Here is a 15,965-nt window from a genome sequence, read left to right on the forward strand (position 1 = left end):
TGTGGCACCATATAACGTATCCTTGGTGTCTTAGTTAGGGTTTCTATTGCTGTAATGAAACACCATGACCAAAAAGCAAGTTGGGGAGGGAAGGGTTTATTTCACTTCCACTTCCACTTCCACATCACTGTCCATCATCAGAGGAAGTCAGGACAGGAACTCAAACAGAGCAGGAACCTGGAGGCAGGAGCTGATGCAGAGGCCATGGAGGGGTGCTGCTTACTGGCTTGCTTTATGTGGCTTGCTCAGCCTGCTTATTTATAGAACCTGGGACCACCAGCCCAGGGATGGCACCACATCCACAATGTGCTGGTCTCTCCCACATCAATCACTAATTAAGAAAATGCCCTTCAGGCTTGCCTGCAGTCTGATCTTATGGAGACATTTTTGTAATTGAGGTTCCCTCTTCTCAGATGACTTTAACTTATGTCAAGTTGACATAAAACTATCCAGCACACTTGGAATATGAGTATTAATAGACAGACAATTTTCTAGATTGAGTGGCACATTACTGTGGTAGGACTTTAAAAATTTAAAATAGGGCAGCACCATTGAGCGTCCCATTGAGATTCCTATTACTTGATTGTTTCAGAGACAAGATTTCATGTGACCCAAGGTGGCTTCAAATGCATTACATAGTTAGGTAGCCTTGAACTCATGATCCTTCTGCCTCTACCTTCCAAGTGATAAGATTACAAATGTGTACTACCATCACCGGCTAGAGTCACCTTTGAAAACCAACACATGACATAATAATGTATTTAAAATAATTTTTAAAAGATGAGATTATTTGTTGGAAAGCAAACCTAGACCATAACCTGCTTAATGTCTTAATTACTGCTGAAATCAAGTTGAATGAGAGAAAAACCAGAAAACAAGATTCATATTGGTAGCACACAAACACTCAAGGGTGATGGGCAGACTCAAATGTTAGACCTTGAACACTCTATTGTCATAGCAATTATATACATGTGGTTAACGTTTATTGTCAACTTTTACTGCATGGAGAGTCACTCGGGAGGCTGATGAGATGCACCAGTGGGTGCTGGTGGCAGGATTTACACAGATGGTTAACTGAGGGGAGAATACCCACCGTGGATGTAGATGGCCCCATCCTGTAAGCTGGAGAATTCTCTTCTTTCCCTGCTTGCTGTCTGACATGATGTGAGCTGCCTTACCCTGCCATGTTCTCCCCACCATGATGGTCTGGCACTTTATCTGAAACCGTGAGATAAAGTAAATCTTAAGTTGTTCATGTCAGGTGTATCTCCATAGTGACTGCAGAAAAACTGATACAGCCCCACAAGGAGTGGGAAGAATACACACTGTGCTAAAGACTTTTCAGTGACCCTGGAACTGAGTGTGTAGAATAACCTTATTTCATAAGATTGGTCAATATTCTATAGAAAAGATGGGAGCCATGCAATCCAGAAAAGCCTGTGTGAATCCTTGGAGATTCGCAATGAACTACAGGCCAAAGTCAATGTGCAATTATCAAAGCCATTTAACTTGGATTAATCCAGCATTTCTCAAATTTATTTCATTACTGAACCTTTTGCTGTTGTTGAAAGATATGTGAAAATATCTCACAGAACAAGCACATTTTTGGGAAACAATACATTTGCATTCTGATTTATCTTTCCTGTTGTTTTGAACCTATTTTCATAAATCTGGCTTTTGATTTCCATGTGGTTGGACTACATGCGCAAAAAAAAAAAAAGTTTTGATCTGGCTAATGTGGCTATTTCTTGTACAGGGTGTTATATTTCTCACTGTGGATCAATAGAACGCCCGTTTGATGTTTACTTTGTGCCTTAGTGTGAGTTGACTTCTGCATCACCCACTCCCATTTCCCTTCAGATGCCTGTCTGCTACGACGGTGAGGGGGCAGGGGGGAGGGAAAGCAATACGAGTTCTGGATTCTGAAAACTTGTTCTGGTGCGCTGGTACCGTAGGCATTGCCTCTGCTGCTTTGGAAGATGAATGAGAAAAAAAAAAGAAATAAAAATGGAGAGGACATGACTGCTCCTAGGTATGGTGGAGGAGAAAGTTTATTGTGGATAGATGGGAGAGCCTAGGCAGCCAGAGGCAGGGACATCTGGGAGACTCCTGAGTGGACATGACCCTGAGCCATGTGAGGAGAGGGGAGGGGAAGGAGCAGAATCAGGTGCAGCAGCAAGGAGGCCCAGAAGAGAGTGGGGGTGTAACCGAAGTGCTTGGATTATGTAGAGTAGGGCAGCTGGGGGAAGGGCCTCCCAGCCTCTGGGCTGAAAAGTTTAGGGTAGGGGTGGAGTATGCCAGCCAGGAGGCCCCTGGAACAGGCAGGGGCTGCGGGATGCAGGAGAACCTGACTGCCAGGTTTGCTTTGACATGTTAGATGGGCGCCTCAGCCACCCGTCCCAGGTTTGAGACCTAACAGAAGATGGTAGAATCTTGAATTCAGACATCAAAAAAGGACCCATGTCACAGAGTTGACATATATCTTTTCATCACTATTATTGTGGTTGTGTGTGTGCCCCAGTGCACACGTGAAGGTCAGTTCTCTCCTTCCACCTTTACGTGGTCTCCAGGTATCAAGCTCACTTCTCTAGGCTTGGCCAGCAAGTTCCTCTATCCACTGAGTTATCTCCTTAACTGGTGTGGTATGACATGGCCACTGTACTCTGGAACTCCCAGCAGCTGCGCTTACCTGTGTAAGGGTTACACAGGATTTAACTGTCTATATCCACCTGGGAAGGGAGGAGGGGCCTCTCCTTAACGATCTATAGGTAGTTAATACTTGCTGGAGGAGAGAGAGACATTTCTGGTTGCACACACCCTTGCAAATAACTAAACTAACTAACTAACTAACTAACTAACTAACTAACTAACTAACTAAACTCATTGGGTTCCCAAAGGGAGAAAATTAAAAGCAAAAGGGGACTAGTTAGGAAGAGAGAGATACCAGTTGGGATGGGCGGGGGACAAGAGTGAGTGGTGGGGCAGGAATAGGATCAAAATACATTATATACGTGTGTGAAAATGTCACAATGAAACTCATAGTGTACATTTAATATATGATGAAAAGTAAAAACATTAGATTGTGAGAGTTGTGGAGAAATATGAAAAGATATTTAATCTTTGGAAAAATTTTAAAAATCATCAGAAATATATGTAAGGATTCATAATTTATTAAAAATTCATTTATTTAAAAATATGTATTTGTGACAAATAGAATTTCCTAATGGTCTTGTGGGCTCCATCCTCATTACCTTTCCTTTTCTAAGGCCTTTGTTTTCTACAGCAGTGAGCCCCCTGTCCCCAAAGCACTGTCCCTCATGACCCTACCTGCTCAACCTCTCTGTCCTTTAGTAGCTGTTTTTTTCAGTTAGCATATGAAGAGTGTATATTTTTACGGGGTGTAGAGTAATATGTCAATATATGTGTTGTGCAGTGATCAAATTTGGGTAATTTATATTTCCATCTCTTTATCCTCCCTTGACATTGGACACTCTGGGCTCCTATCTTCTAGCCCTTCATGGAATGTATGCTAGTCTGTGGTGAACTACTGTCAGCCTACTGTGTTGTAGAATGCTACAAGTTATTCCTATCTACCACTGGACCTCTATCTGTCTGTCTGTGTATCTATCTGGATCTATCTGTCTGCCTGCCTGTCTTTCTGTCTATCACACTTTATTTTGGTATTTACTATGAGACAGAGTGTGCAATATTTGTCTTTTTGTACCTGGCTTATTTCATTTAACATCAACACCTTCCAGTCCCAGTCACTTGTAATAGGTCTTCACATATCATTATTAGCTCAATAATGTCCTGCTGTATTGATAGGCTGCAATTTCATTTGTCTATTGATAGACATGTAGATCATTTCATGCCCTGGCTGTTGTCAATAGTGCTGCAATAAGGTTAGGAATTCCAACTTTTTAATGTACTAATTTCATTTTCTTTTGGTATATACCTAGAGTGGGATTGTTGGATGATATGGTAGGTCTATGTTTAGCTTTTCTAAAGGAACTCCCATGCTGTTCTTGATAATGGCTCTACCAACTTACATTCCTTCCAGAAGTGTATGGGTCCCTTTGCTCTCCATCCTTACCAGCATTTTTCATTTTTCCCCTTGGCACAAGCTATTCACAGCATGATATTGTCAGAATCTATGATTACTTTTCCATCTTTTTCTTAGGACTCAATATTTGAGAATTTCCTGTTGCACCAATCCACATTATCCTAAGACTAGAGTTCTGTTTTGACTTTAAAAAAATATTCTAATGACTCAAGATCTGAATTAGACTAAGGCAAAAACACACTCATCTAAGAAATATGTTCTTTGTATTTCCTATTTTTTGCATATAAAGTTTAATTTTAATTTTGTATTAGTAAAGCTTTACATTCATATTTGTTTTATTTTAATTTTTACTTTATTTTAGGGTCTCATGTAAGCTGTCCTTAAACTCACTATGTAGCCAAGGGCCTATATAAACCTCTGATCCTCCTGCCTCCACCTCCCAAGTGCTGGAATGCTAGATTGTGTCCCCAGGCACCAAAGCAGTGCTGAGGCGAACACAGTGCTTTGTGAATGCTAGGCAAGCACTCTGCCACCTGAGTTGAATCCCCACCCCTTGTCTATTTTAGAAAATGAACAAACGCAACGAAATCTACACGTGACTTTAGTTATACATATCCAATTTATAACAGAATTAGCAAACTTTGATCTCAAATTTCCATAACATTTTATGTAACCATTGGGACCTGCACTCACATGCCCATGCCCACCACAGCCACATACATTAATTAAAAATAAAATAAATCTTAAAAATGATCAAACACCTTAAGTTACTGGACATGTGGCATAAAAATAGGGATGGAGCTGCACTTTTAACTTTCATAGAATGATTGCTTAGGTGGTTCTTTCTGTGTTCTAACATAGATTGAAACGTCCATCTTGGATAGTTCAGCTGTTTTTGTGTTACATGTTTGAGGATTGAACTGATATGCTAATAAAGGCCAGAGGAGACTATCTAATTGGCTTAAGTGCTTGCAACTCTCCTGCCTCCTCTCCAATTATAAAAGGACCTGGGTATCAAAGGCTACACCTCATTTTGGAAGGCTTAAGAAAAAATTTTTCTAAGAAAGTTTCTTTGTGAGTTTAAAATTTGTAAGAGTTCAGATCTCTTCATTTCCTCTGTCAAGAAATTGGTAGTAACCTTTCCCCTTGCTAATGGTTTTCAGACACATTGAATTCTTTCATTCAAGCCTAAAGAGCTTTGGGAGATCACTCTATAAACATCTGTGGCATCTGCATTTCTTCCTGTGGTTCTGAATATTGGATATGAAAGCAGCAATTACATATTTCATTAATCTCAGTTATTCAGTAAAGCCTTATTTCTTGATACTTGGTGTGTCCAGCATGGTAGTCGTTAGCCAAATATGCCCGTTGAGCACTTGAAATATGTTCAGTACTCATTGAGATGTGCTGGATCATAAAACACACATAAGATGTCATATACTTAGCATAAATAAAACAATTTAAGAGTGTCTCACCAATAACTGTATTGCTTATCAAATGTCAAAGTAATATTGCCATAGATAGGAATTAATACAGAGATCCACAACTGGTCATGTGCAGAGAGTGAGAGACCTTGGAACACTCGCTCCTACACGGGATGTCTCCATCAAATCCCTCTCCTCAGGGCTCAGGGACTCTGCGGAAGAGGAGGCAGAATCATTGTAAGAGTCGAGGGGTTATGAAGACACCCAGTAAATAAGATCTTCCAGACACAACAGGACTGATGAACCATGAACTCATGGAGACGGGCAGCATGCACAGGTCCAAGGCAGATGAGGTCCCAGTACTGAGAGGGGAAGTGGACACAAGCCCCCATCTCTAACCAAGAAGCTCTCTGTAATGATAACTACTCGTAAAGAAAACCTAGTTTTCTCCAACAGAGTCTCAGTGGATACACAAACCACACTTAAGGGCAGGCCTATCCCAGCAGTAAATGGAAACACAAAATTAAGTCAATGGGATTTTTAGAGTTTTTTTTTTCTCCCTCAGATTGCTTCATTTGGGTATTTTTTTCCTTACTGGCCTATTGCTTATATATTATGCTCTCCAATTTTGTGTTTTTATAGGTTTTTTTTTTTTGTGTGTGTATTTCTTGTGATTTTAAAATTTTTTACTCTGGTTTATTTATTTGCCTGTTTGTTTTCTAAGGAGAGAGAGAAAGAAGGCATGGAGTTGGATGGGTGAAGATGTAGAGAGGGCCTGGGAGGAAATGAGGGAGGGGAATCATGGTCAGAATATAGTGTACAAAAATTATTCTCAATAAAAACAATATTTTCATGATATAAATTAATTTAAATGCTAATTTCTTTTTACTATTTTACTTGTTAATGTAATTAATTTTGCTCTCTTAAAATACCTTTGAGTGTGGCTACTAGAAAAATCAGAGATTACATGTGTAACTTCCATTTGTGACACCCACATACACCAGCATATGCTTGTTTATTTATTGTGAGACAGGTTATCCCCATGTAACTATGATTGGTCTGGTACTAGTTATATAGACCAGGCCCACCTTGAACTCAAAGGGAGTCTCCTGTCTCTACCTCCTGAATGCTAAGATTAAAAGTGTGCACCACCACTTCTGACTTATATTTTTATTAGTCTGTGGTGATTGAGAGTCACTGCGAATGAAGTATTTTACATTATATTTTCCAGGCACATTTAAATACTAAGATGTTACTGTATGTGTATGGGAAGGTCCACTTAAGGATGTTATAATTTTTAATCTCAATCAGAGAGCAATTTAATATAGCCATTTTGATAAGCCAGCATCATAATTTTGATGCACGATTTCTTATTGTTGTGTTTTATTGATAACGTGTGAGTTAGTGACCCATGTAGGGCTGTCAATCTCATAGCAAAGGCCTCTGGCTGATGGGTATTTATGACTGGCAATCTGGCTGTCTCCCTCATGATTTGCAGTTACTTCGGAGGGATTCCTGTATGCTCTTTCCAGGGCAGCATGGATGCCCCTTATGAGTTGAGTAAACCTGACCATTTTCCAGAGGAGGCAGACAGGCAGCTTGTGACGTCTGTAGGCTTTTACAGAATTGTAGGTCACCAGGCCCACGGTAGCTCGTTCTGCTTCTTCTGTAGATAATGCTGCTGTCCTTTATCACAGCTGGTTTCCTTGTAGGGCAGAGATCTTTTTGACTCCTGGATTAGTTGTTATGGGTGAGATATCTATGGCTGCCAGAAGACTAATCTATTATTTGCAGCCTGGGACATTTTCAAATGACATTATACTTCATACATACAGTGGTGGGGAAAATCATATAAAATATATAAAGGATTAATAGGCTCAGCTGGAATTATTCTGTGGCATCTGTTTCTTTAAGACGATGGTGTGGGCACAAGCCGCAGCTGTTAAGCTCAAGGATGGCTTCATAGGCACACGTAAGCTGAACGACACCTGTATGAAATTCGACCTGGGGTTGGCAGGTGTCGTCTATTGTTCATCTCTTCACCTGCATCGTTCAGAGCTGAGGCTGTTTTGTACACCGCTGCTATTGCCCAGCAGCCCAAACCTCCTCTGCCCTGCTTGCTGCTGGGCTTCGGTATGTTCTGACGGCATTTATCCTGCTCGCCTTGCTTGTGATTTTCCCGACATCAGCTTCCTTATACAATAGCTCCCCGAGTGTCCTGCTGACTCTATTCTCTGTGTACACACAGTCCAGCCGCGCATCAGTAGAAAGACCGGCTCAATGCTGAGACTGACAATGGCCCTTACAGTGTGGAGGAGAGATCGGATTTTTAAGTTAACATCTTTACATGTGAGGTAGTATTGTCCCTAACACACAGACATCTATTCTGAGCCATAGACATTGCATTACAAATAGCTATTTAATAGCGAGCAAGGAGTTCTAAGATGTCTCATTCTGTATTTAGTATTTTAGGTGTAAAAGACAGAGAATAGGGGTTTATATGAGAAGAGCAGGAGTTTAGAGCATGTCCTTGTGAACCTTTGATTTGTAATACTAGTGTAGCAGAGAAACTCACAGATGGATCGAAACTTGGTGTATCAGCGTTACAAAAGACACAATTAGATTTTTTTTCACTTACTGTCAATAACTCTCAGAGGCAAATGATTATTTAAGTCACCTTCCATCTTCTTCTCCTCTCATAATAATATGGATAAATCCATACTAAGTGTTTTGTTATCTTAAGGCAAATGATGATACTTGTAATCTAGACAGAATCACTTAGCCAGGATCTATTGGAAGGGTTTATATTATTTTATTGCTAAAGTGGAACAGACTATATAGTACATCACCTACATTAGACAACTATGTAAGCTAGTGTTGATGGGTAGGCAACAATGCCTCAACTCTCAGATGCCCATAATAACAAATATTTAGTTTCTTAGTCTTGTATTTATAGACCAGTAGGGTTCAGTTGGTACTAGGCTGAAATGACCTGAACTAGGCCAGGTGAATACTGAATGTAGATCTGCTCCATACTTTTTTATTTGAGGACCAGTCATTTCCCAATCCAATTGTTCTTTTGATGATGGGTGACAGGAAAGCAATGACCAAGTCAAGTCATCACTGGAAGCCTCTGTTAGTATAGTATCAGGTAAACCAGGAAACATGGCAAGTCAAATGTCAACAGGACAATGAACTATCCTCTCATTACCCTAGGGAGAGATCCTAGGAAGCCACAGTATAGAAGTGAGTTAACTGTGTGAAGATGTTAGTGAATCCTCTCTCTGCAAAACCATCAATTAGGAAATCAGATGAAAATTTCAATAACATACATTTTGGGGACATGGAAATTGACCCCAAACAGGCAATAGCTGAGAGGTATTTATTCTTGAAAAATGTACGTGAATTTTAGGTAAGAACTGTGGGCATATGTCAACTCCCATGCTTCCCCTTACCCAGGCTGGTAGATGATAGTGGTCATTTTATGACAGTAGCCAAGTCATGAACACAAGTAGGCTTGCTTTCTGGGGAGGAAAACACAACTTGGCAAAAACCCACAGTGCTTTATCATGAAGAAGTGGCAAACACACACACACACACACACACACACACACACACACACACACACACACACAGGTTCTGGTTCCATTTGATGAAAGTGGTGGGCTACCCCAAAATTCAAGGCAATCTTGGGAGTTAGAGAAGCATGCAGTGCTCAATAAACTTCCCAGACATTCCTGACCTGGGAGCTACGAGTTATGCACATGCATTCTGGAAGAGATGGCAAAGAGTTTAGTGGAAACAGAAGACCCAGGCACACCAGAGAACTGGTTGAACTCTGAATCTCTCTGAACACACAGACAGATTTATCAGAGAATAATGGAAGTGTTTTGGGGGTCTGAGGTGTAAACATCTGCCCAAATCATTAGCTGATTCCTAAGCTATTAGTGACACATTCATGAGCTATGATTAGGAAAGTGGGAAAATTTATTTAAAAACCTCAATTTCAGATCTGAGTAGAAACAGCAGCAGCTGTATCTACTGTGGGAGTCAGATCCTGCAGTTCTGCATACATATATGGCTTTAAAAATCAATCAATTGCCAAATTACATTATATAAAATGTCTATCTTTCAATAGAAATATGACACTTATGTAAAACAGGACAGTGACATTCATATACACAAAAATAAGCACTCATTAGGAACTTAATGCAAGGCTATGATTTTGAATTTGGCAGACAAAGCATCAATTCTAAATGTGTTTGGCTAATTAAAACAAGCCATATTAAAAGACACAAAAGAAAATATGGTCACAATGATGCAACAAATGAGAAATTTAAAAAGGGAATAAGAACTACAACAAAAGAGCCAAATGGAAACTCTAGATCTGGAAAACACAGCAACTAAGTGGAGAATATTCTAGATGGCATGAACAGAAGACTTTGGGAGGTTAGGGAAGCCATTGATTTACTTGTAACCAGAACAACGTAAATTAATTGAAAAATCAGGAAATTCTTATTGCCATACTTGTAATAAGAATTACAAGAGGAATAAGACATACACACACACAAGAGAGAGAGAGAGAGAGAGAGAGAGAGAGAGAGAGAGAGAGAGAGAGAGAGAGAATTTCTTTGAAAAAAAATTATAAATGTCACACATTTGATGAAAAACCTTCATATGCATGTCCAGGAAGATCAATGGATTCCAAGAAGAGTTTCATACCTAGGCCAATGACAATGGAAAATTTAAAAACTGAAGTAGTAAGTGACTTATTCTATATGTGGAGAAACTGTGTGTCCAGGACTTGTTGTCTCATAAAAATGCAGAGTCTAGAAGCAGTAGAATAGTCAGTATGCTCATAGTCTCAACCAAGATTATTGTATTCAGCAAAATCATCATTCAACAGGCAGGGAAGAATAGAAGACTTTTCTAGATAAAGATAGAAATTCCCTATGAAATTCTGAAGTTCAGGACTTCAGACTGAGAGGAGATGAATGCAAATGATGATTTCACATCACAGGAAGGAAAAAGAGCAGAGAAACACTGACTGTAAATAGGAAGACTGCCCCTGTGGCCATTATTTACTCTTGTAGAATGCTGACCTCTGGGCATGACACAGCCCTTGTCCTCTGAAACTTTCAGAAGCCGTGACTGCCTGCAGCAGACTTGCATAAGATTGGACCCATTAACTTTCCATCATTAAGGGAGAGGAAGGCTTATAAGGAGAAACATATATACATACATGCATATGCATGTATGTATATTCATATATTTGTAAAATAAAAAAACAAAAAGTAAGATAGAGAAGGCCTGTCTCATCAAAATACTTGTAAATGGTATGTTGTAATCCCTCCTGAGGATAGATAAAGTTATCAGCTTCAGTGGTGTAGCCACTGGTAAGTAACCCTGGCAAGGCTCCTGTAAGAAACCCCAATAAGAGGCATTAGTTTACCAAGATGGACTTGAAGGAGTTTCTTCTCTGCTCTGTTGTTGGAGCTTTATCTGGTGTCAAAGACACTTGTTCATCTCCTCAGGAAAAGTTCACCCAACATCAGCTCTTTCCTTCCTTCCTTCTCCCGTCTCTTCCATCATCTCCCCTTCCTTGCCTCCTTTCTTTTACGTGTGTGTGTGATGTATGTGCATGCACGTTTTCACGTGTGTGTACATGTGCAGATACACATGCATATGTGTGTGAGTGCATGTGGAGGCCAGAGGTTGATGTCAGATACCTTTTTCAGTTGATTGCTCTCCTCCTCCTGATTGTAGGCATGGTCTCTCACTTGAACCCAGAGTCACTGCTTCAGTGAGTAGTTAGCCAGCTCCCTCCACGGATCCTCTGTCTTTGTCTCTACTTTTCAAGGCCTGGGGTGGCAGGTGGGATGCCATGCCAGCTCAACAGTTATTTATGTGGCTTCTAGGAATCTGAACCTCAGTCATGAGTGTGTGGTAAGCACTTGACCTCATAGCCATCTCCCCAGGTCTCCTTCATTTTTTAAAAGGTTAACGAGGTAGTAGTTATACTGTTATTTTTTTGGGTTGGCGACATACATGGATGTATGCAATGATATCAGCATTAGACCAACAGGAGAAAGTAGAAATGTGTATGTTACAAAGTTACTGGCCATTTATTGCCATTGTCAAGCAAATTATGATAAGTTGATGATGTATATTGTAATCCTTAGAAAAATTAAGAAAAAAAATGAATGTAGTTTGGACCCTAATAGAGGGAAAGACAAGATAACTCTAGATTTCTGTGAGAGACAAGCTTTCTATTAAAAAACCCAAACTGATCTCACTAAAAGGATAAAAAAGCAAACAGTACCAAAGAACTAGACTGCTTTATTAATACAAAATGCAATAAATTTTTACGAGGCTTGAAGAAAAAAATGATACTGGAGAAAAATTTGCTAATAAAAATTTCAGTACATTGGGAAATGAGCAATTCTGAAGGTATAAACAGCTAAAATGCAAGGCTCCGGATCCTGACAGAACTGAGGCTCACACAGATCAGGCTCACACAGCTGGAGGCTTTGTTGTTATGACTGGCTGGTTGTGGTTTAGTAAATTTGATGTCTTGTTGCATCTCCTGAGGCAGCCCAAGTCAGATTGCTGCGTTTCCACAGCCCGTATCAGGGACTGTCTTCAACCACACACGTGAACATGCACTTAGAAGAGAGTTTCATGTGATATATTTTGATCTTATTTCCTCCATTCCTCCCCTAACTTCTTCCAGATTCAACCCACCCCTTCCAACTTTGTGTCCTGGTTTTGAAGACAGTCCACCAAGTCTAATTTGCCCTGTCCAGATACTTCTGGATATGAGACCAACCACTGGAGTGAGGTCAACCTATCAGAGTAACACACACTCTTAAGGAAAAATGGTTGCTCCTTCCCCCAGAATCCGTTAGCTATCAATAGCTTCTCAGTTAGTGGTGAGGGCTTGTCCGTCCCCAATCCCCTTGCTAGAGTAGAATTCATGATTTTGTGGTTCATTGTTGTACCCATCACAATTAGTATCTGGTGCATAGTGGAAGCTTAATAACTTTTAAAAATTAAATAAAATAAGGGCATCTTGGAATTCTACAGTCATACCCTGCATGGTGAACTTTCAGTCAGTGTGTGACAGCGGTTTCACCAGATTATAGTGGAACTGAAAAGTTCCTAATGACATCATCACTGCGACTGTGACAAGTGACAGTTTGTTGCTTATGTGTATGATTATGCTGGTTAAACAAAGGCCCCTGCTGCACGTCTATCTCGTTCCGTAACACTACCTGATATGACAGCAAATGGCTGGCAAGGACTGTGTGTGGTGATATTGTGTTCCCCAAAATATTGTGCACCCTAATAAACTTATCTGGGGTCAGAGAACAGAACAGCCACTAGATACAGAGGCCAGAAAATGGTGGCACACACCTTTAATCCTAGCATTCTGAAGGCAGAGATCCATCTGGATCTCTGAGAGTTCAAAGCCACACTGGAAACAGCCAGGCATGGTGACTCACGCCTTTAATCCCAGGAAATGATGGCAGAAAGCAGAAAGGTATATAAGGCCTGAAAACCAGGAACTAGAGCTGGTTAAGCTTTTAGGTTTTTGAGCAGCAGTTCAGCTGAGATCTATTTGGATGAGGACTCAGAGGCTTCCAGTCTGAGGAAACAGGATCAGCTGAGGGATTGGTGAGGTGAGGTGGCTGTGGCTTGTTCTGCTTCTCTGACCTTCCAGTATTCACCCCAATACCTGGCTCCAGGTTTGTTTTTATTAATAAGACCATTTAAGATTCATGCTACAGCTGTGTATTGGCTAAGATGTACTTTTATTCTTTTTTTTTTTAGACTAAACTCTTTCCCCTTCTTAAAAAAAGTTTCCTGTGAAAGACTGTAGCATGTTACCTCAGCAGCTACCTCAAAAATGTCAAGACTATCGAGTATCTAGGTGGCATCGTGTTTCTTGATTGCCTTTGCTTATGTAGGTATTGCAGATGTCTACTATGATCCTATGCCTGTGTTTCATATCTTCTGTATGGAAATATCATCTACTTCTGTATTAGTTGCTTTCCTGTTGTTATGATGAAACATTGTAATCAAGGAAGTTTCTAGAAGAAAGGTTTATTTTTGACTTTGATTCTAGAGGGAGAGTCCAGAATGTGGGGGAGCCATAGCAGCAGGAGCAGGAATCTGAGAGATCACATCTTTTTACCACAAGCACAAAGCAGAACAAACTTGAAGGAAGGTGAGCCATGAAACCTCAAAGCCTGCCTCTAGTGACACACTTCCTCTGAAACCTCCCAAACATTGCCAATAACTAGGAGTCAAACACCGGAGCCTATGGGTGATGCGCCCCCAAACCGCCACTCCTTCCTCAGTGGCACGTAAAGTGTCATGGCTTCAGATTTTTATTTTTCATGTAGGAACATTCTTGCCATGGAAAAATACACATGTAACTCAAATTATCCTAGCTCTGAAACAGTGCCTATGTGTCATGTCCTAAGTAGCTTTAACTGTCAGTTTCAGACAGCTTAAAGTGACTTGAGAAGGGAGTCTCAACTAAGGGACTGCCCAGATTGACTGACCTGTGGGCAAGCCTGTGGGAGATTGGCTTGATTGATAACTGTAGGAGGGCCCAGCCCACTGTGAGTGGCACCATTCCCTAGGAAGGTAGTCCCTGATGGTATAAGAAGCTAGCAAGGTTGAGCTTATGTGTGAGCCAAAAGAAAGCCAGTGAGCAGTGTCTCTCCATGGTTTCTGCTTCAAGTTCCTGCTTGAATTCAAGCCATGATGTCCCCAATGAGAAACTGAGACCTGGAGATATAACGCAAATAGGTCCTTTCGCTCCCTGAGTTGTTTTGTCACAGCAACAGAAACAAACCCGGGATACCAGGCAAGCATGTGGACCCTTACAAAGCCTTGCTGGTAGTCTGTCACCTTCTATCAAGTTCCAGCAGCCAAGACGATCTCTCATGTATTTCCCACACTGACGTTCTCACTGCTTTTCTGGGCAGAGCACTTTCCCTAATTTGGCTAGTTTCATTTTTCTGAGAGGAGCGGGCTGTGATTCTTCCTCCTGCAGCCTTCTGTGGCTGTCGTCAAGTGACTCTGATTCATTTAGTCCAACACCTGGGCCTGGCAGAGTCGAGGTGACAGGGGACAGTGTTCAGCTGTGCATCCAACTGCTGGTGTTGGCCATGGCGTTCATACATGAGGGGTCACACCAAGCTCTCAGCAGGATGGTGTTTGGGTCATGGTCTCAGATGCCTCCCTACCATGAAGTTGTGTGAAGGGAACATTTATGTGGTGCTGCCTGGGCCTCAAGTGTTCAAATTTAAGAGGGAATCTTGTTTTTCATTTTTGTCCTTACAGCTTCTTTCTCCTTAGGGTTGGTGGAACAGTGTTGGGGACTGGTTGTCTTGGTTCCTCCTCTGAAGATCTTGGAGCTTCTGTTAAGTTCTTCCTCCAGAGGCCAGTCTTGTTATCTGTGTCTTCTTTCCTTCCTACTTAGGACTTCAGGCCCCTGAAAACAGATTATCAGGCTACTCTACCATTTTGACAAACACACCATACTGTGCCTGAAAACAATACAAATGGTTGGCTCATTACTGATCTTTACCATATTTGGAATGGAATTTCACCATTGTTATTAAGAAGGCTCTACCACGTCCCTTGGACATGGACACTTAAGAAATGCACGGGCCAGCTACTTATATTTTTACTTCATAAGACTTGGCTTGACATAAGTCACTCACACTTCAGATAGTAGAAGCATTTCTGCATTTCTTTCCCTTTTTTGGATGGTGGACATGTGCATATGGAGGTGAGGCGATGAGCAGATCATGTTTCCCAGTGAGTGCTACAGTTTGAACTATGACTGTGACTCTGGGTCCTACTTCCATCCGGGGAATTGCTTGTATGGTGTATGTAGATCCTCTGCTGTCTCACTAGTTGTTAACTGTTCCTACAATCTGTCTTTTCATTTCTTACTAAATAAACCCTCAAGGGCTGGGAATGTAGCTCAGTGATAGAGTGCTTACCTAGCATATATAAGACCCTAGGTTCAATCCCCAGTATCACCAAAGAGAGTGTATGCACATATATTCACATATATACGTGATATGGATATACTGCCATGAATTCAGCTGAAAACTTTCCCCTGGAGATCAGTATAGTTAAGATACAAGTGAAAATGTTTACAAGACTTAGGAAGGCATCATTAAAGTAAAGAGATGAGTAATCTTTCTATTCTTCTTTCTTCACAGGGATGTGACTACAGGAATCCCTCAGCATTCCAGAACTGAATAAATGTTTACAATGGACACTCTGCTTCAGAAGGGTTGAGAAGAAATGTATTGTGAACCTGGAGTCTAAAGATTTTGATGAGTGACCATGGTGGCATAGTCTGTCCACACAGGGTTTCATTTTGGGGTAAGTGGAGAAATGAAATTTTATTGTTTAATATATTGTTTTTCTTTTCTCTGCAATATACA

General features: G+C 40.8%; 1 long non-coding RNA gene across 1 annotated transcript in view; it reads left to right on the forward strand.

Moving 5' to 3' along the window:
• The first annotated feature begins 15,743 nt into the window (after positions 1–15,743).
• Positions 15,744–15,965, forward strand: part of LOC119087652 — a 30,191-nt gene continuing 29,969 nt past the window's right edge. The window contains exon 1 of the long non-coding RNA XR_005091159.1: positions 15,744–15,903. This is a non-coding gene — a long non-coding RNA (uncharacterized LOC119087652). The remainder of the gene's footprint in view (positions 15,904–15,965) is intronic.

The sequence above is a fragment of the Peromyscus leucopus genome, chromosome 3 (assembly GCF_004664715.2).
Source record: "Peromyscus leucopus breed LL Stock chromosome 3, UCI_PerLeu_2.1, whole genome shotgun sequence".
In the NCBI taxonomy this organism is placed as follows: domain Eukaryota; kingdom Metazoa; phylum Chordata; class Mammalia; order Rodentia; family Cricetidae; genus Peromyscus; species Peromyscus leucopus.